Raw genomic sequence first — 21,370 nt, 5'->3', positions numbered from 1 at the left:
TGTTATGTTACGTTAATATCAGAATCTCCCACGAACAGGCTAGGTTGGATTGGGGTCAGTTAGTTTGTTTATTATAATAGGATAGATTGAGTTAGTTTGTTAGGTTAGGTTAGGTTAGGTTAGATTTGCTAAGATTAGGTTAGTTTGGATTATGTTAGATTAAGCTAAGTTAGGCTAGATTACATTAGGTTAGGTTTGTTTAGATTCGTTTAGGTAAGTTTAAGTTAGGTTAAATTTAAGTTACGTTATGTTAGTTTAAATTAGGTTTATTTTCGTTAGTATCAGAAGCTCCAATGTACAGGAGGAGCTTCCGTCGCACTGGCTGCAGACTCCAGACGTATAGCACCATTGCAGGTCCCCGCTCGCGAGATATGGATCGGGATAGATTTGTGCCGTCCTGGTATATATATAGCAAGCAGTGGCGGCGGCAGCGGAAGCAGCGACAATGGGTTCTGTTGGGCTGTGTTCACGATGGGTTCTGCTCGCCACAAACCCCCTCCACCACTGACACATACACACACATACACACACACACATACACACTGACAATCACCAGGTGTGCTGACTGTGAACGCATCTCTGTATCCGTGTATCCCTACGTACACGCCACCTCGCGAGTATTGCAAATCGACACTCACTCCCTTTCCTGTTCTTTGTGGCCAAGTGTTAGCAGTTCACTCACCAAGGATTTGAGCGGCCCTCGATAGGCGGCCTGAAGTTGAAGACCTCAAGGCATGGAGGTGCAGGCCTCGGTGTGGACAAAGGACCGCGGGGATTGAGGGTCCGTGGCGCCACCTTTATTGTCCCGAGGCTGCGGCTTCTCCCTCTGAGTTATGGGCCGCTATTTAACTTCGGCCTCACCCTGAAGGACGACCTGCCGCGCCTCAGCCTCTGCCTCAGCCCTCAGCCAGCCTTCAGTAAAGAGGCGACTCACTCATGTATAAAGGTTAAATATTTCATGCCTTTCATGTTAGTGCCTTATTTTGTCACTGGCCTCCGCGTTTGCCTCAACCCAGACTGACTAAGCAGAAGGAACGGAAGCCTCATTCTGTCACTGGCATTGCGTTTGCTTCAACCTAGACTGACTAAGCAGAAGGAACGGAATCTCCTTGATAGCAAATGACAGCTTGAAGGGACAGCTTGAAGGGACGCCTCTCTTTGGAGTTCACTTGATGGTTTGAAAATGGAAATCTGTCTCCTTTTGATGTCGCCTTTAGAGGAACATGTCTGTGTGTGTGTGTGTGTGTGTGTGTGAAAGGAACCGACTGGCGCAGTGATGTCACGAATGAAGGCTAAATAGGACGCTGGCTTACGGCGGGGGTCAGTCAGCGGGGGTCATGACATGCAGATCCAGGTCACTTAAGCGCAGATCCACATGAAGGTGAAGAGCGAGAGAATACAACACACGGAAGTGAACGAGAGAAACATGGCACTTTACCTTCATATTGGGTATTGAAATGTGTTATGCACTGATACTGACGACCTGAAATTTGCATGATTACGAGTGTCTGAGGGATTAATGATACACTTAGCTAAGCGAGTGTCTGGAGGGGTGGAAAACGTATACTGTTTGTGTGTGTGTGTTTGTGTTGATAGACGTTTAGTGCGTGTTGGGTTCCTGCCTCTTGTGATTGGCGGTCATTTGTGTGATTCTCCGTTTCTCGGGGCGATATCCTTCTGCCATCATCCTCGTTCATCCTCTGTTACAGCGAACCTTCCCTTCCTTCCCAGCGCGTCTTTAAGCTTCCCGTCTGATCTTTAATCCCTTCCTTCAGTTACTCCCACAGTCATAACCTTTTGGACATTCTCCGTTCTCTTTTAGATATTATAGTTACCTGGTGAAGACATAATGACTGACTGACTCTTTTCTATTTATTTTTATAGTGTCTTTTTTTTTTTTTTGTTTGTTTTTTTCCATTATACACAGTTTCACGTTGCTTTGAATGTTAAAACAATAAACATTGCAGAAAAGAGTTAATCTTATATAATCTCATCTACAGGCATGAGATGTGGTTCTATTATTAATTACGTAAAAGCTTCAGAACTCGGACATGAAATATACAGACAGAAATGCAGCAGACACACACACACACACACACACACACACACACACACACACACACACACACACACACACACACACACCTCTTGACACTTGCACTACAGACTCAGGAACGTATACAGATGACCAAGGGCTGACTGTACACTTATCAGAGACCAGTTCATGTGTATAGAAGTACGAGTGAAGCGGCAGGAAGGCATCACTTACATCTGACGGCTCGAGTGGTTTACGATTTTATCTTTGTCCTCTGTGTGTTCCTGTAAATGATTCCAGCTTGGCATCTTAAATCTTGTCTGGTACTTTGAGTTTATGTGTCGTATCTTGAGAGTTTCGTGTTTTGTTTGTGTTGCTTTTGGAATTCTTTGGTTCACAGGCATTTAACTTCATTTGTGGTAACGTTTCCTCATTGGTGCCTCCCTTCACACACACACACACACACACACACACACACGTTTCTTGATATTATTGAATTGCCAGTTACTGCTCTAGTTCTCTTTTTGTGTGTGTGTGTGTGTGTGTGTGTGTGTGTGTGTGTGTGTGTGTGTGTGTGCGTGCGCAAAATTAACACACACTCTGCTTGAAGCGTGTGCACTTAAATGTTACGCAAATATTTCAAGCTAGGTGCTGGTATTTTTTTTCCCCTCTCTTTCTCTCTCTCTTTTTTTCTATATATATTCTTTCCTTTTATCTTTTACGTTTTATATTTTCCGTGTATTTTTTTTCATCACGATCGTGACCAACAAGAACAACAACATTTATGAATAAATAAAAAGTGTGCACACGGTAGAAGAGGCAATAACTCGAACACACACACACACACACACACACACACACACACACACACACTTAGCGTCTGGTATATTTTTCCTGCATCGAGTAAATCTATCTTTATCTTCTCATTCTCCTCCTCCTCCTCTTTCTCCCTCCTATTTCTCCGTCCTCTTCCTTGTTGTCGATCTCTTTTTCTCATTTTCGTTTTCCTCATCCTCATCCTTATCCTCCTAGTCCATGATTTTCTTCCCTTGGTGCTTCCTTCATCTCGTCCCGCCTCGCCCTTCCCCCCTAGCAGGCTTCATCAGAGGCCCTGACCTCACACAGAGAAGCAGAAAGACGATATGCGATAAATGGATAGATACATAGACGGATAGACAGACAGATAGATAGATGGATGGATGGATGGATAGATTAATAGATAGATGGATAGATAGATAAATAGATGAATAGATGGATAGACAGATGTAAAGATAAATAGGTAGATAAACTGGTAGATACGTGGTTAGATAGATGGATAGATAGACAGATACGTATAGTAGTAGATGGATGATGAATAGACAAATGGATAGATAAATAAATAGATGGATGACAGACAGCTAGACAGATACAGTATTTTGAATCAGGGTTAGTAAATTTTATGCGAGTCTGTTAGCTTTTTTAGTTGTGGTAATGAGTGTGAAGCATTATTAGAGTGATTGATAGATATACAGATAGACAAGATAGATAAAGACTTTTGAACGTGGGGTTATCAATTTTTCTTATGAGTCTGTTGTGTTATTAGTTGTGGTAACGGGTATGAGGGGCTGTTATCATTACTATTATCTTTATCATCATTATTGTTATAGGCCAGACTAGCCTCGGTGATTAAATGAGTAAGATTGAGAAGGAGGGAGTGAGAAAGGAAGGAAGGAAGGTGAAGGAAGAGGGGAAAGGTTGAGGAGCGTCAGCTAACGAGGGAGAGGAAATGAGTCGGGAGAGAAGTAGAGGCCCTCCAGCACCATGAGAGAGAGAGAGAGAGAGAGAGAGAGAGAGAGAGAGAGAGAGAGATGCTCCTTTTCTCCCTGCGGCCCATCTCCAATCACTGCCTCTCGCATACCTCGCCTCTCCCACTCCCTCTCCCTCTCTTCCTCCCCATCACAGGCATCCCTCCCGTTTGCCTCCCATCCACCACCCGCTCACCTTCCCAGGCAGTCACTCCCGCACCTCACTCTTCGCTCCCCCGCCGCCCTGGGAGATGGTTCAGGGGTTCTCTAAGGCGCTAATTTAGCCTGATGAACCTCACAACCTAACTTGCTCTTGCGCATTTAGAATTTTCGTGGTTTTGAAGAGACATGATTTTCTTTTTCTTTTATTTATCTAGTGGTGAGATTCTTGTGGTAGAAAATGGTATTAGTGTGTCAGGAATTTGAATATTGCAAGAAAAGTGTTTGTTTTGTTTGTTTTGTTTGTTTTCTCTTTGTTTAAATAGTTTTCTTTGGTGTGTGTATGTAGCGTGGGATTTGTAGCATATAGACTTGTAGCATATGTGTTTGTATTACTCGTGTCTTTTATGTGTTAGGGAGATCACTCAAGAGCAAAGAAGATGGATAAAAAAAGCCTGTTCACAAAAAAAAGAAAACGGGAGTTGGAGAGACGAGTAAAAGAGAAATGCCGATCTAAAGACAGTATTCTTAAAAAAATAATAAATAAATAAAATGGACAGTCATAACTATTTTCAAAGGTTACATAGGGGATAAGTCAGCCTCTCATGGTTGTTTTCTCCATTGCTGATATAGAGTACACGTTAAATTATCACTGGAATTAAAGAAAAAGACTGAAAACCCCCAACAATTTCCACTTGAGCCTCTTCAGAGTAACCGAAATTAGACACCGAAAACGTTCAAGACAATGGAGGTGATTTTCAACAAGAGTTATCAGCTGAAAAACGTGTCCTCAACATTTGATAATCCGCCGGTGCTTCTCTAAAAAGCCCGCCTACTAATCTTCCTCTTCCACGTGATGCATCGCCAAAGAGTTATGAAGTTGTAGAGATTTATCTTTCCCCGTGTGATCTTTCAACTTTCCGGCCTTGGGTATATATTCCCAGAACACACACACCACACGCACGCCTCTCCGCTTATCAGTGCAGCATTCAGTCCTCCACGCCGGACCATATATATCTACAAATACATATATATCCTTCGCTTTATCAATACAGCCTTTAGCTCCGCGCACTGACGAAATATCAAAGCCTGGTAGAGCTAAGCATGTGCCCCGCCCTTACGAGTATTGCCTCCCTGGTACATGAAAGGAAATACTAATTGGGTTTTGCATTAAAATATTACTCGGAGTATTTCATATCCACTTAAAAAAAAAAATCTGAAAAGAAACGAGAATTATTTAACCTTTTGAGGGAAGAAAAACTTAAATGGTGTAGCTTATGGGGAGAATGACGTTAGATAAGAGGGAAACAACAGGAAGATACTGAAATCAGTATTACATTTTGTCTAATCTCAACCTTCTAATTGGTCTGATTTCTTATGCTAGCTTAATGAAATAATCTGGTTCAGGAATAACAAAAAATGGTTCAATCTTGGGAGAAAAATGACGGTGACTAGGAGAGACAGAACAGAGACTTGCCTGCAAATCGATAACCACTATTCTCTAATCTTAACCTTCTAACAGTTTTGGTTCCTCATGTCGGCGTAGCAAAATTGTCCGATTGGTTGACTGGAAACGCACCACTGAATAACCAAGTATTTCTGATGTTTTACTGTTTATGCTTTTACTCGCTCAATAACATCATGAATAACCAAATATTTTTCATCTTTTACTTTCTATACTTTCACCCTCGTTCAATAACCAAGTATTTCTCATCTTTGACTATCTATGCTTTCACCCTCGCTCATTAACCAAGTATTTTTCATCTTTTACTATTCATCTTTATACCCTCGCTCAATAACATCATCTAGAGCAGCTCAAATGAAGCAGCAATCATCGCACTACAGTTAACCAGTAAGGAAATCCGTAGCGATGTGAAATTCAACGTAAATCCCGTAGTAGTGTGTTTCCCGGAACTCTCGTGCAGGGAACAGGGCCGTTTAGTACAGCAGCAATACACATTGATCACAAGCCAAGCGGGAGGTGAGGCGAACCGGCGAGCAGCGGAGACTTCGAGAGAGGCAGATAGAGAGAGAGAAGCGTCCGTGATAGGCCCGTGATATTGTACAGGGAGGGGTGGTGGTGGTGGTGGTACTGCCTATCCCGGGCTGGACACGACCGCTTTTAGACAGAAAACGGATTGGTTGGGACGAGATATTCTGAAGAGCTTATCGCTTCTACTTAGTACACTTTCATCTCAGCAAAATCATCGAGGTGACTAATGAGACACCGTGTCATTAAGGGATTAAACTACTGATGACTCTTTCATTTAAGTGTTCCTTGATTTTACTGAGTTGAAAGGACAGGAGTGATGGACATTCAGGTACCGGGCAGGAGAGGAGGAGGAGGAGCAGAGATGAGGTAAATGGACAGCGACAGGGAGGACATGAAGGACAAACAACTGGCGGAGGACGATGCGAACGACCGACAATGCTGCAGGAGAGCTGCCAGAAACATTGACCTCACTGAGAGACGCAGGAAAAAAATGTATCTGGAAAAAGGAGATTAGTAGTTGAAGGATTAAAGCAAGACTCATCGGTAAACAAGATTATCTAGCCGTTATTTGAGTTTTCCTAAAGGTGAATGTTTTCTGTGAGGCACTGCAAGGTTTTAACGGTGTGTGAGAGGGATACAACCTGGCAGAAAAAGAAAAAAAAATATATATCGATGTATAAGAAATGAGAACACTGTAAGAGCGTCCGAGGGTGATGAAGCTCAACAGAAAACAATGAATCTTGACTTGTAAGACTTAGCAAGATCGTAAGAGTGTCCGAAGATGATGCAAAACCCAACAAAAGACGAAAGTTGTTGACTTGTAAGATATAACAAGATTGTAAGTGTGCCCGAGGGTGATGGAACCCAAAAGAAAACGAAGAATGTTGACTTATTATGACAGGATGATTATAAAAGTGTCCGAGGGTGATACAGTCCAACAAAAAAACGAAGATAGCTCATTTATAAGACACAGCAAAATAGTAAAAATCTCCTACCTTAATACGGAAAAAAAAAAAATGGATAAAACACCCACTTCAATATAGAACACAGAACAGAGAGAAGAGGAGAGGTAGAGGTGAAAGAACCGGACAGGAAATGCAAAATGAAAAGGGAAAATTACTGAAGCGAAAAGGTATAGAAAGTTCAGGTGAGAGCGGAAAGGCTGTGTGTTGGCGAATAAAGTTTCCCATTCATTTCGTTCGGTTCGTTTTCCATTGGTTTAATTCACTGGGATTAATGTTGCGTTAAGAGAATGGGACAGATTGAAATATTGTGAACCAGAAGACCAGGAAGTGAGTTTCATGTAAAAGAAGACATTAAATGAATTCAGTTCTAGAATAGTGTTAGTAATGAGAGAGAGAGAGAGAGAGAGAGAGAGAGAGAGAGAGAGAGAGAGAGAGAGAGAGAGAGAGAGAGAGAGAGAGAGAGAGAGAGAGAGAGAGAGAGAGAGAGAGAGAGTTCTTTCAGACAACTACAAATTAATTTTTCACTTTTCATCGTAACGAAATTATTTTAAATGTGTTAAATGGTTGCATAAACACGCACACACACACACACACACACACACACACACACACACACACACACACACACACACCCTAATGAATATGTTGTTTCAAAAGTTAATGTGTTGTTTTGATGATGATGATAATGATGATGATGATGATGATGATGACGATGAACAAGTGATATTAATAATCGTGCCAATGAATATTCCACTGATGTGATCCAAACATTTAGTGAAAAATAAGTATGCCAGTGAAAGCAGAAATAGAAAAATCAGGTCTCTGTTTAAGTTTGCTCATTATAAAGCATTACAACAAAGCGTTTAAGTATGCGAGCTTTAACCGCTCTCATATTTATCGAAGCAAATGCTGCAAGTGTATTTTTTTTTTTATTTATATGTTTTTTTCTGCGTCCGTCTATCTGTGTTGTGTGTCTGTGTGTCTGTGCCCGTCTGCCTGTCTGCCTTGGAACCGGTATCATATTTACCGAACCAAACGCAGCAAGTGTATTTTTTCCCCCTCACATTTTTATAATTCCAGAAACACGGAGTCGTTAAAACACACTACACCTGAACACAGACTTAATTATGATAGCCCCACACCTCCCTACATCCTCCCCACCCCATCTCCCACCCCCACAAAAAAAAAAAGAAAAGAAAAGAACAGTAACAATACTTCCGTAAAAAAAATAATTGTCATTTTGTATCATGTAAAACAGAAAAAGCTTTTAACATCATTTACCGAAAAGACATCAAAGACAAGTTTTATATGACTTTTTGTGGTGTGAGTTTGTTTGGCATTATATACATGCAAATAAAAGTTCATTATAGAGGTCAGCTTCAACTGCTGTGTGTGTGTGTGTGTGTGTTGGGAGGGGTAGCATACATACACACCCCCCCCAAAAAAAAAGTGCTTAATTTTCATTATTCTCTCTTCCAACATAAAACAGCGCGCGGAAAAGAGAAAAGAAAGGAAGAAAGGGAATAAGAGATGAAGAATCTACTTAATTAAGGAGCCGAGAGAGAGAGAGAGAGAGAGAGAGAGAGAGAGAGAGAGAGAGAGAGAGAGAGAGAGAGAGAGAGAGAGAGAGAAACGAAAGAAAAAGAAATGTATAGAACCAGAAGATCGAGTAAAAAGTTATAACCTGGAAATACAATCGAGTTAACAAAAAAAAAAAAAAAAAAATAAATGAAATGAAATGAAATAACGAAAGGAAGAGAAAAGCAAATCTATTTTACCTTTTGAGGGCGAGACGCGAGGTAAAGAAAGGGAAGGGGGGAGGCAGCCAAGGGAACGACCAAGAACGACCGCCAGAACGACCACGCCGCCCGAACCAGGCAGATGAAATAAAGGAGAAGAAAAGAAGGACGTGGGAGAGGAAGGAGAAAAAAAAAAAGGGTTGGGGGAAGAGGAGGGAGAGAAGGAAAGTCTGGTCATTTTTTTTCACAAACTTATTTCTTTTAGGACATCAACTCGTTGGAAAAATAGTGCCAATTATTTTCCCTTTTCTTGTCATCTTATTCTTTTCTTTGTTATTTTTTTTCTTTCTTTTAGTTTTATTTATTCTTGTATTTTTTGTTTTTCTTTCTTTTTATTCGTTTGTTTCTCTGTCTTTGTGTGTGTGTGTGTGTCTGTCTCTCTCTCTCTCTCTCTCTCTCTCTCTCTCTCTCTCTCTCTCTCTCTCTCTCTCTCTCTCTCTCTCTCTCTCTCTCTCTCTCTCTCTCTCTCTCTCTCTCTCTCTCTCTCTCTCTCTCTCTCTCTCTCTCTCTTACACTAAACAAAAACACAAAGGAGAAGTAAATGCAGAAAAGAGCCTCGACTCCTAACCTCAGCTGTACAAGTAATACCCCTTCCTCTTTCCCTCTCCCTCTCTCTCTCTCTCTCTCCCTGCACTCATTACAGCCTTAATAGTACTTTGCCTCGCGTATCCTGAAAACTGCTACCCCTTATCTACTCCGCGTTTCCATTCAGACCCTCTTCCCCGCGCCAACCCTTCCGGTTTAAATGCCTTGGCGGTCCCAGTCACTAGTCCCTGAACTGTGCTTTTCTTCTTCATTAGGCGGCGGTTCTCGTAAGGCTGTTGTGGTGCCCGCTTGAGTGCCGCAGACCCACCCCGTGTGAGCCGCTGCTCCTTGGCGTGTTGGAGGCTGAGTGAGGCGAGGAGCTGAAGGGTGCTTATGGCAGGAGCTGGACGGAAGCAAAGAAAAGTGTTCCAGTGGTAGTGAGAAATAGGAGGCAGGTTTAAAAGGAAGGTTTCATAAAGAATGGGTGAACGAAATGTAACTGTTGGGATGTCCAGTTTAAAATATAATTCTTGGGGAGATTAATTAAAAAAAAAAGTAAGATTTGAGAATGGATGGGTGACTAAAATGTGTTTCTTGGGAAGTCTAGTTTAAAAGTGATATTTCAGAAAGCATGGATGATTGAAATATTACTCTTGGGAAGACTAGTGGAAAAAGTAAGATTTCGGAAAGGATAAGTGACTGAAGCATAATTCTTGGAGAGGCTAAGAAGAGAGAAGAGGTGAAGGTATACCGGTGATAGCAAGACGTGACGGAGAGGAGTCTGAGGAAGATAAGAAGAAAGGTTGCAGAAAACACTCCTGAGTTTGCCATGAAGTAACTAAAGCGTACTTGCTGTGGAGGCTGCGCGGAGATAAGAAGTTGATGTTGCGCCAGTGATAGCAAGATTTAGGAGACAGGAGAGAGAGAGAGGACCTGAAGATTTATAGTAAGGCTTCAGAAAATACTCTTGAATCGGCCATGAAGTGAGGGATGACTGAGGTATACACGTGTGGGAGGAGACAAGAGACTGATAGAGCTCTGTTGATCGCAAACTTGAAGAGGAGTTCGAGAGATTAAAAAAAAAAATAAATAGATAAGAAAAATGTCCTAAGTTGGCCATGAGGAGAAGGTTGGCTTAAAGTACAGTTGTGGCGGAGGTCAAACAAAGGCAAGAAGTTGATATTGCACCAGTGATACCAGAACTTAGACGTCTGCCACTGGAGAAACTGGAGAAAAACGAGATGGAGGAAGATTAAAACTAAGATTCCAGAACGCATTTTCCAGACAAGCGTGAAGCGAGAGGTCTGGGAGTCGTGTTTCTGACCTTGGCTTTCCCTTCATCGGCGCATCCTTGGACGGGAAAGTCTGGCTGAGCAATGAGAGAGCATGCAGCGGGGACAGGAGGGCATTGGGGCCACCTGGGGCATGAAAGTTAGCAATGCATCGCGAGGCCTCAAGCGGCGCCCGGTTCTCCTGGCCAAGTTTTTCCGAGCCACTGAGTGATTGGGGCGGACAGCGAGAGGAAAAGAAGCATTAAGAGAACAAATGCGGCCAGCGAGTATTTGGTTCAGTAAAGTAAGGAGGTTAACAGTGAGCGTTGCTTGGAATACACGTAAATCTAGACTGGGATTTGAAACTGCTTGAAGGAAGAGTATATGTATATTTTCGTATATTAGAAAGAAAGCATTAGGAGAACAAATGTTGAGTGAGTATTTAGTTCACTGAAATACGGAGGTAAATAGTGAGTCTTGCTTGGAATGTACGTAAATCTGGACTGAAATCTGATGTTGCTTGCAGGAGGAGTCCCTTGGAATTGGTGTATTAGGAAAGAAGCATTAGAACAAATATGTGGAGAGTATTCGGTTCAGTGAAGTAGCGAGTCTTGCCTGGAATACACGTAAATCTGGACTGAAATCTGATACTGCCTGAAGGACGAGTATCTTAGAGTTTGAATATTTGATCGTAGAGAAATGTCATGTGTGCAGTGGTGACCAAATATTGAGTTTATTAAGTGCTGTTTTTTTTTTCTTTTTAAATCTGGACGAAATTATTATTTTTTTTAACACACGAGCTTCCAGTTTGGAGTAAGCCACGCACTCCATCCCCTCATGACCCACTCACATCCCTCAAGTCCTCGCACATCAAAAGATCAACCTCCGCATCCCGGCCTCTCCAAGCTGAGTGGCCGGTGCTGCACGACATATTGGGTAAACTATTTTTTATGTAACCAGGGACCGAATTCGCAAACGTTTCGGCGTCTCTCCACTACTTTATCAGGCTCTGGTGGAAAGGACTGTAGTTTTCATTTTTTTTTTTTTTCCGTGGTTTTAGTAACAGTTTTATAAGGATTCCGTACCATCAGTGACAGTAACAGCTATGAGAACTTGACTGATCATCTCCACTGTGTTTCGAAATAGTGCGAGAGATGTGTTTTAAAAATATGGACCCAGAGGAATATTTACAGCGTGAGTCTTGCTTTGGAGTTGCGTGGGTACCTGAGGTTAGTGGAAAGAGTGGCGGTAGCATAGCGGTAACATAATTCAGATTTTCGGGGTGGCTGCATTCAGAGACGAGGGCCGCGGTAACGTTGCATAACCCAACGCACCTTAACCTAACCTAACCTAACCCAGAGCAGTACTTTTAACCGTATTCCAGCTTCAGAGTTGAGGGGTGTATGAAGTTAGCAGAGAGGGTAGTGGTAACACTGCATAACCTAACCTAACCTAACCTAACTTGACCTGCCCTTACGTAACCTAACCTAACCTAATCTAACCGAGAGCAGTACTTGCAGTTCTACTCCGGCTTAAGAGTTGCGGGACGCCTCAGGTCAGCAGGGAGGGCCGCATTAATGTTGCGTGCGGCAGTTCAGTGTGGACGTGTGCCTGCGCGCCTCTCCCCACCCTGGCCTGGAATGGCTCGCTGCTGAGACAGAGACTCATCACGACCCGCCTAGTGCTGCTCGGCGTGCCCAGAGCATCTCACCAACATAATTACAAGACCATTTACATCCCCGGAATCGGTACTTCCGCCTCTTGACTACTCCATTTACTGCGCAGAGCTCACACGCGCCCTCCTCCTCTTCTTTGTCTTCCTCCTCCCTGCGAAAACACTGCAGCTGTCTTGCATTGATCAATAACTCATAATGCAAGCTTTGTTGAGGGGGAACCAAGGTACATATATAATTCAAGAGGTACATGTATAATTCCGGAACACAATGGACAGCACAAGCAAGAATCCCATCTCCGGACTTGTTTTGTTCTCACCCACCCACACATTCACACATTCTCCAGTGCGTGACGGGCGGTGGCTTACTGTGACATCCCTTGGACATCCCTCGGTCTTCACACATCACGAAGCTGTCCCACCACACGACTCTCTGCATGTCCCCTCTCTCCCTCTCCCTCTCTACTTCTCAGGATTTCCTTGCAGAGTTCCCCAGTTTCGGTATTGTTATTTCATTCCTTCAGCATGCTCGCCTCCTCCATCCCTTTGGAGCGCTCTTGGTCATCCACCTGTCCTTGCTTCCTCTTTGTCGTTCTCCCTTCGCCTTTTCCATAGTGCTACATGACTTTTTATGCAAGAGGGTAACTGGCTCTGGGTCATTGCTCTGGGTAATAAAGAGGGAGGAAAAAAAGGCCACTAAGGTGCAGGTCTTCAAAGGAAAGGCCAAAGGGATTATCTAAAGGTGGAGGATAAGTGTCTTGAGACCTAACATATTTAACTTGACGTTGTAATGATCGGCTGTGGGTTAATGCAACATCCCTCAGTCTTCACACGTCACTTACCTGTCCCTAACACACTACGCCTTATATGTTTTGTGATGAAGTCTTGCGTATTTAACGTGCCGCTTCAATTAAATCTAAGTACGTGATAGGCTGTGGGTTAGTACGGCATCACTCAGTCTTCACCCATCACTGTCCCTAACACGATGCTCCCTACATGTTCTGTGCTCTACGTGAGTCACTGCAAGCGGAAACAACGCATGACACTTGACTTTCCGTGCAGTGATCTTCTTCCTCGTGACCTCCTTTCATGGTGTCAGGGCAAAGCTATTTAACCCTTTGAGTGAGCCGACTTCCTCTCACTCTTGTTAAAATGTGCTGAAAGCTTAGAGAACAGTTATGAAAGCACTGGAAGCACATTGAGTGTTTGGGTTTTAGTGCCTGTGAGTGTATTGTGTTAAATCATGTGTAGGAATACCCAAACAAGAGATAATAAAAACATAAGAACGTAAGAAATAAGGGAAGCTGCAAAAAGCCATCAGGCCTACAAGTGGCATTCACTGTATGAAATATACCTACCTATTTCCACCTAACATCCCCATCCATAAATCTGTCTAATCTTCTCTTAAAGCTCCCTAATGACTCAGCAATAACAACAGCTATTATAATGTCATCACTAGTTAAAAGGTTAAAGCAACACTGCAGCAACACAGGGGAAACAGCGGCAGGGGAAACAGCGGCAGTGTAACTTAACATAATGAAGGGAGAGGAACACAAGGAAAACAGTAGCAATCTAATCTAATCTAACCTAATCTAACCAAACCAATAGGAAACCAAACCTAACCTAACCTAACCTAACCTAACTTGACCTAATCTAACCTAACCTAACCTAACCTAACCTAACCTAACCTAACCTAACCTAACCTAACCTAACCTAACCTAACCTAACCTAACCTAACCTAACCTAACCTAACCTAACCTACCTAACCTAACCTAACCTAACCTAACCTAACCTAACCTAACCTAACCTAACCTACCAAGTCGCTGCCCACAGATTGAATACCGTGCTAGACTGGCGATGCATTGTTTCTTAGCGGAAATAAGAACGAATGAATCACTAAAATTTATTTCCATTACAGTAACTTTAGAGCAACAACCAACCTTGGGCTCGTAGTCTCGTAGTCTGCACTTTGCTGGAGACGAGCAGAGACCCACGAGACGTATAAACTGCTCACGTACTCTAGCGGAACGTGGAACTTTGTGAGAGCGTGACTGATGAGTGACTGTGACGCTGGACGAAGACAAACACCACCTGACTCTTTCACTACCACGACACCGGTTAAATTTATATTACATTTACATTACAAGATTGCGTTCTGTGTTAGATGATATTATGAAGGCGTTAAAGATCATAACTAGTCATCTATCCACTATTAACCTTATACCTGATGCTATTATACGTTTGATTACAGTTTTAGGGATTTATCGTAATGAAGAAATCTTTATTCCTAATTGTTTAACAAGACTACTCTCAGTTTTAGAGGTTTGACGTAACGAGTACCTTAAAATTCATCATCAGTCATTTGTCCACAGCTAACTTTACTTCTGATGCCATTAGAAGACAGCCTTCAGTTTCATATACTTGCCGTAATAGAGATAACACTATTCCTGATGTCATTACAAGAGTGCGTAACGTTTCAGATGATATTTGTTGCAGTGAGGACGTTAAAATCCATCTCTAGTGATCCTTTTCTAACTAGAACGTGATTTTCAAAAGCTTGCAAATTGCCTCTAGTGCTGAAAGGGTTAATCTTCCTTGATCTGGATAGCGTTCTGCCTTCATTGCGTTAACTTTACTATCCTACATTGCTAACTATCCTGCACTATCGTATCTTTTCTCCTACACCTTTTTGGGTCAGATGGTGTAGTTCATCAGTCATCCTCGTTAGCGTATTAGATTTGCTAGTGTCTGTCTGTTCTGTAAGGCAGGAAAGAAAAACAGGTGACATTAATAACAATACCTGCCTGTTTAGTATTACACGCTACCAACGCAACAACTTTCACGTTCTTTATTGTATCATATTTTTAAACCTGGAAAAAAGAGAAAAAAAATAAAAGCTTAAGTGACGATGGCATAAGTAGCATTACCTTTCTGCTGTCTCTTGCCATTATTACTCGCTAAATAACGCAGCAATTCCCAAACCTAAATAACATCACTTGAATGCTCTTTCTTACCAGTAGCACTCATTAAAAAAACGCAATAATTCCTACGCAAAGAGCATTGAGGCAAAAATCACTAAACCTTTCAGTGTAACAATACGTGAATTATTAACTAGTATTGTGTTGTGTATCGTCCGTTGAAAAGCAATAATTGAGGAAATTGGAGTTCCCGTATGAATGCCGCGAACTAATTAAAGCGGGAATGTCCGAATATTTGTCGGATTCAATTAGTTCCAGCTGGTGATCGCTGTAGTGGCGTGGCTGGTGGGACAAGGCTGCCCATCTGATCGTCCTGTCTTTCCTTTCTCTCTCTCTCTCTCTCTCTCTCTCTCTCTCTCTCTCTCTCTCTCTCTCTCTCTCTCTCTTGCTCTAAGTATCCCAATATCCAATGGGGCATAACTAGTCCTGTTCAGCATTGCCAGTATTCTGCGCTTAGAGGGAAGGCCTCGCTCCTCTGCACTCCACACTTCCTGTTCCCTACTCGCTCCTCTCCTCTCACCAATCGCCACTCGCCTTTCTCCCCATGCTCTTCTAGTTTCACCACTCACCACTTGCACGTCTACCCTTCATTCTCCCTTCTCTCCTAGCCACTTGCCCCTCTCCACTCGCCTCGCTCAGCTCTCCTTTTCCGCTCGCTCCTCTCCCATTGCTACTCACCACTCGCCGCTTTCCCCACCCCTCTCTCCTCTCCCCTCTCCCCTCGCCACTCGCCCCATTCACGGCTGCGAAGTAATGAGCGGAGCCTCCGAGCATGAACGCGTCTCGCTGTTATGGCCGCCACTTCCCAGCACTCACGAAGGACATCACCTCGGGCACACCGCCAGCAGGAGGTGCCTCGTGTGGACAGTTTGGCCTTTTGCAAACTATTCACGTCCTGGTGCTCTAGTGGTGGTGGGGATGATGGTGGTGGTGGTAATGGTGGAAAAAAAAAGTAACTAGTGTGGACAGGTCATTAGTATTCGCGTTCTTGTGTTCACTAGTGGTGATGGTGGTGGTGATGATATTGTTTTTGTTGTTGTTGGTAGTGGTGGTGGTGGTGATAGCTGGAAAAAAAAAAATCTACTACGGGCAGGTTACCTTTAGTATCTGACCTTGAAATTTGTTATGTTTAAACTATTGGTATGGTTTGTTAGTGTAGCCGGTCATACACCCAAGGCTTTATTGCTATGAGTGATGGTATTCTGCTCCTTTGTTTGCTTTTATCATATCAGTTCTCGTCCCTGTCAACGTTCAACCTGTAAATCCAAGTTAAAAAAAAAAAAAAAAAACTGATCATATTCCGTTAATATAAGTGGTGACATTTAATTTACTCCTTTATTTTCTTTATCATATCAATTCCCGTCCTCGTCAGCTTTTAGCCTTTAGAAATATAATAAGTGGATTTACCTGATACTTTATTATTAATACTATTACACTTTATCTCCTTACCTGCTTTACTATTTTCATTTTTGCCGTCGTCTTTACAACACCATTAGCAGTCCCTCTCGCTAAGGATCCATAAAGGCACACGTGTCTGCAGCATTAACCTGTCCCGGTGAGGCTGAAGTGCCGGGCCTCAGACACGGCCACTCGGGCGACGCGTTCACGGGTCTGGGCGGGGCTTGCAAGGCTCACGTATAACACACACTGGAGGGAAAGACTGGCTTGGGTGCTTGTGTTTTGGGCTGGGGCTGGTTTAGGGCGAGGTAAGGAGGGTTTTTTTTTGGTCTTGAGTGTTTGTTACATTTTTTTTTTTTTTTTTTATGTAGGAGGGGCACCGGCCAAGGGCAATAAAATTATAATAAAAAAAAAGGCCCACCGAGATGCCGGTTCCCAAACAGAGTCAGAAGCGGTCGTCAAAGATTAAAGCATAAGTGTCTTGAACCTACCTCTTAAAGGAGTTCAAGTCATAGGATGGAGGAAATACAGAAGCAGGCAGGGAGTTCCAGTGTTTACCAGAGAAAGGGATAAATGATTGAGAATACTGGTTAATTAATAGGGAGGAGGGAGGAGGCCAGCTTGGCATTAATCTTAGAAAAGGTGAGGGAGAAAGCCTTGAGGTGTCATCAGGGTAGAAAAAGAAAAAAAAAAGAAGACAGTGGGACTTGGTTGGGGAATGAGCAAGTGCAAAAGTGCAGCTTGTGTGCTTTAATCATGGTTTTTTGAGCTGGGCTGGAAGGTAGGAAGGTTTGAGGTGAGGTGAAGAGGGTTTTTTTTTTTTTCCTTTTCTTTGTCCTAATGCGGTGTCTATTATCATTAGTAACTTTAAGCAGTGTGTTGCTAGCCGCCAGTCCAGGTAGGTGTCATTTGAATAATCAATATCTTCAGCTTTACCTGTCGCTCTTCATTACCAACCATCCCCATCAATATTTTCAAGACCTTCCTGCTCCAATCTTGGATGATCCTTCGGCTTGTTCCTTTAGGGAATGACACCTCAATTGGCCTGTACCTCGCTTACATAACAAAGATACGATTGAGATTTTGAAGTGTCTACAGAAACACATCAGCCATAAATATGTATTTGTGTATAAACTGAATACACAAGTGCAGACCAGAAAATAGGAAAACCACTCGCAGGAAAATTTTCATTACCTCAGCAAACACATTCCTGCGAGTCCTCGTGACCAGCGGCGGGCGAAGGAAAAGAACGACTGGGGGCCTCGCGCGGCACTTTATCTCTGTGGAGGTAATCGGCGCGTCGCGCCGCCCGGAATGGAAGATTAATTACAGCGAATTTTATCTCCCAAACAGACTCGTGGCGCGGCGGCGGTCCGGCGGCGCCCTGAGCCTCGCGGCCCTCCTGTCTTGCTACGGGACACCGGGTGAGTACCATCCTTAGTACAATTTGACGGGGATATGTTAGAAGGAGTACAGGATGCGGTGAAGGGAGAGAGTACAAGGAATCAGAAGAATGCCTCGCAACCTTCCTATCTTGCCACACGACACAGTGAGTACCATGCTTGAGCGGCACTGGCTAAGAGTTATAAGAGACGTGGTGAAGGGGAAACTATAAAGAATCAGAAGAAAACCCTTAACCTCACGACCTTCCTGTTTCACCACACAACGACCAGAGTACCGCCCTTAGCACAATTTGAATGATGCAAGTTAAGAGAGAAAAATAGGAGAATGAGAACGTATATGCAGAGGAACGACTGTCTTCAGGGCGGCTTCAGTGTGACGGAAAATGGGATAAGAGGGAGAGGAGATATAAGGAATAGGGTGAGAGGGTGCGACGAAAGTTTAAGTGATTGAAAGAGAGATCATTCTTAAAGGCGGCTTTGCAGTGACGGAGGATGGAATGTGAAGGAAAGAAGAGGGAGAGAACAAAGGGAGAATCCGGGAATAGGAAAGTGTTGCGGTGAAGGAACAAAAAGAGAAGGATAGAAAAATTATGGGAGGAAAGGAACAATCTGGGAGGGAGAGAGAGAGAGAGAGAGAGAGAGAGAGAGAGAGAGAGAGAGAGAGAGAGAGAGAGAGAGAGAGAGAGAGAGAGAGAGAGAGAGAGAGAGAGAGAGAGAGAGAGAGAGAGAGAGAGAGAGAGAGAGAGAGAGAGAGAGAGAGAGAGAGAGAGAGAGAGAGAGAGAGAGAGAGAGAGAGAGAGAGAGAGAGAGAGAGAGAGAGAGAGAGAGAGAGAGAGAGAGAGAGAGAGAGAGAGAGAGAGAGAGAGAGAGAGAGAGAGAGAGAGAGAATGGAAAAATATTTATTCTCATCCGGTATTGAAAAGTTCCTACCTTGCACTTTTTACACACACACACACACACACACACACACACACACACACACACACGGACACACCTCTTTCCGCTCAAGTAAATAACACGGATGGAGGGAGACGCGGCACCACCTCCTCCTCTCCCATCGCGACTGAAGCATGGGACTGTCGCTTCCTCTATAATTGTAGTGCTTCCTGTACACGGAGACTTGTAACTTGCTTCCCTCTTCCCCCTTGCTGCTCTACTGTTCCTGTTTCTCCCCCTTATGTATATTGCAATCATATAATCTCCCCCCTTGCATTTATTCCACTTTATATTGACAGTTTCATATTATAGAGTAAAAAATGCATAGAAGAGAGGTTATTCAGTATGATGGGATGGGTCAGGGGTGCCTTTTTCTCTGTGGTTTCATATCTATTGACATTATTCTGTTGTCTCAAGGTTACGTGAGGGTCTTATATCTCTTTATATGGGCTATTGGGCTTCTCTTCTTTTTCTTTCCTCTTTTTTCTTTTTTTGTTTCCTTTACGCTCTTTCTTCTGGTGTTCTTATCTTAGTGGCATTGTATCTGTTCTTGTTATTTGTTGTCTTAAGGTTACGTCAGGATCTTATCTTTATTTTTTATAGACTTATAGATTTCTCTCCTTTCCTTTTTCTGTTCTCCTTTCTTTCTTTCTTTCTCTTTCATTTTCTTTCTTCTTGTTCTGTTTCTTCTTCCTTGCAATTCCTTACAGTTCTTTCATTAGAGGTAAAGATAGCTAAGGATGCAGGTAAACATTGTATTAAGGCCTCTCTCTCTCTCTCTCTCTCTCTCTCTCTCTCTCTCTCTCTCTCTCTCTCTCTCTCTCTCTCTCTCGTTCGTTCTTTCAATTGTTCCTCGCACTATTTCCTTGCCTTCTCTTTGTTTTTTTGTATTTGAGGTAAACATAGCTGAAAATTCAGGAAAAGACTGTATTAAGACTTTTGTAATTTCCTTTCTCTCCTTTCCATTTTATCCCTGTCTCGTTGTTTATTCTATGCTTTACGCTGTTCCCTTGTCTTCTCTTCCTTTCTTTTTATTTGATGTAGAGATAATCAAGGATGCAGGCAAGGCCCCTGTCTTTCCTTTTTCTCCCTTCTTTTCCTGTTCATCACGCTTCTTCCATGCTCTCTGTTTCCTCTCTTTCAATGGAGGTAAAAGATTCCGTGTTGGTGCCTCGATTTCTCCTTTCCTTCTCCTCTTTTCCTGTTTCTGAATCCTTCCGTCCTTGTTCTTCCTTCCCTTTCATTTCCTTCCCTCTTTCCGGTTCCGCTGGCTTTAAAAGTGCTAGTTTTTCCCTCCCCCCCCCTGACATCAGTGGAATATTGAGGGGCCAGTCTTTACCCATCCGTTCTGAGGTAACGTGTAAGGAGGGCGGCGGTGGAAGCAGGAGGGCAGACGAGTGTTTGGTCCAGCAAAGAATTTTACGAGATTGAACTTCCCGGACAAAGAAACACATTTCCCTCACATTCCGTGGAGGGGAGAGGAAGAGAGAAAGGTAGTTTTCTTATATACAGGGGAGATGAAAGTCAAGGCACCGGAGTTTTTTTTTAGTAAAGAAGATGTGATTTATGTATGTTTTCTGAGATGCTAAGGCTCATATTCTTAAACACATTTTTTTATTGGTTTTTACATTTTTATTGCTCTATTTTATTTTTTTTATTATTTATTATTTTTCATTTATTATTTTATTTTATTTTGTTATTAATCAGTTTTCCAAGGCCACAGAAATTAGTCACATTTTTATAATTGTTTTTGCGTATCAGTTTTGTGAAATGCTTAAGAAAATATCACTAGAATCATGAAAACACCTTTGAGAACCCCCAGAAGCTTCTATCGAACCTTGTTACACGTGATAGATACGATACAGAGACGTTTAAAGAATACCAACAAGCTTTTATATTATCAGCAACCTATTCCCTGAAGATGATGTGAAATTTATCATACCATTACTAGAATCATGAAAACATCTTTGAAAACCTCGGAATCCTCCATTAAACCCTTTTAAATATAAGAGATGGGATGCTGAAACGGTTAAAAAATACAGACTTAATATTTTTTTTTATTAAGACACCCGATCTCTGAACGTGACGTGGAATTCTTATCAAAGTATCACTGGAAACATAAAAGCGCCACTGAAAAAAAAAAAAAAAGAAACGTTCGCTAGAGCGTGTTAAATGTAAGAGATGGGATGCCGAAACGGTGAAAGAATACAGTTTTAACTCTCATGTTATCAAAATGTGGAATTCTCATTAAACTATCACTAGAATCATAAAAAACTTCCCTTAAAACCCCAAGTCCTAAACTAAGGCATGTTAAATATAAGAGATAGGACGGTAAATCGTGTAAAGAATACAGTCCTAAGCTTCATATTATTAAGCAATCCATTCCCTGAAGGGTCTTGTCGAGAAGTGAATTGTATTACTTCCTCAGAGACTATTGCGGGTGGTTATTCCT

At 42.6% G+C, this 21,370-nt stretch overlaps 1 protein-coding gene across 3 annotated transcripts in view; it reads left to right on the top strand.

Annotated features, from left to right (window-relative positions):
* LOC135109235 (putative neural-cadherin 2) overlaps positions 1-21,370 on the top strand; it is a 312,599-nt gene that overhangs the window by 28,372 nt on the left and 262,857 nt on the right. For all 3 annotated transcript variants that reach the window (XM_064020468.1, XM_064020469.1, XM_064020467.1), the window contains exon 3: positions 17,933-18,003. The gene's annotated coding sequence lies outside the window, so the exon portion shown is untranslated. The remainder of the gene's footprint in view (positions 1-17,932; positions 18,004-21,370) is intronic.

This window comes from Scylla paramamosain, chromosome 18 (genome assembly GCF_035594125.1).
Source record: "Scylla paramamosain isolate STU-SP2022 chromosome 18, ASM3559412v1, whole genome shotgun sequence".
NCBI classification, from domain to species: Eukaryota; Metazoa; Arthropoda; class Malacostraca; order Decapoda; family Portunidae; genus Scylla; species Scylla paramamosain.
This window is presented reverse-complemented; position numbering and strand designations above follow the sequence as displayed.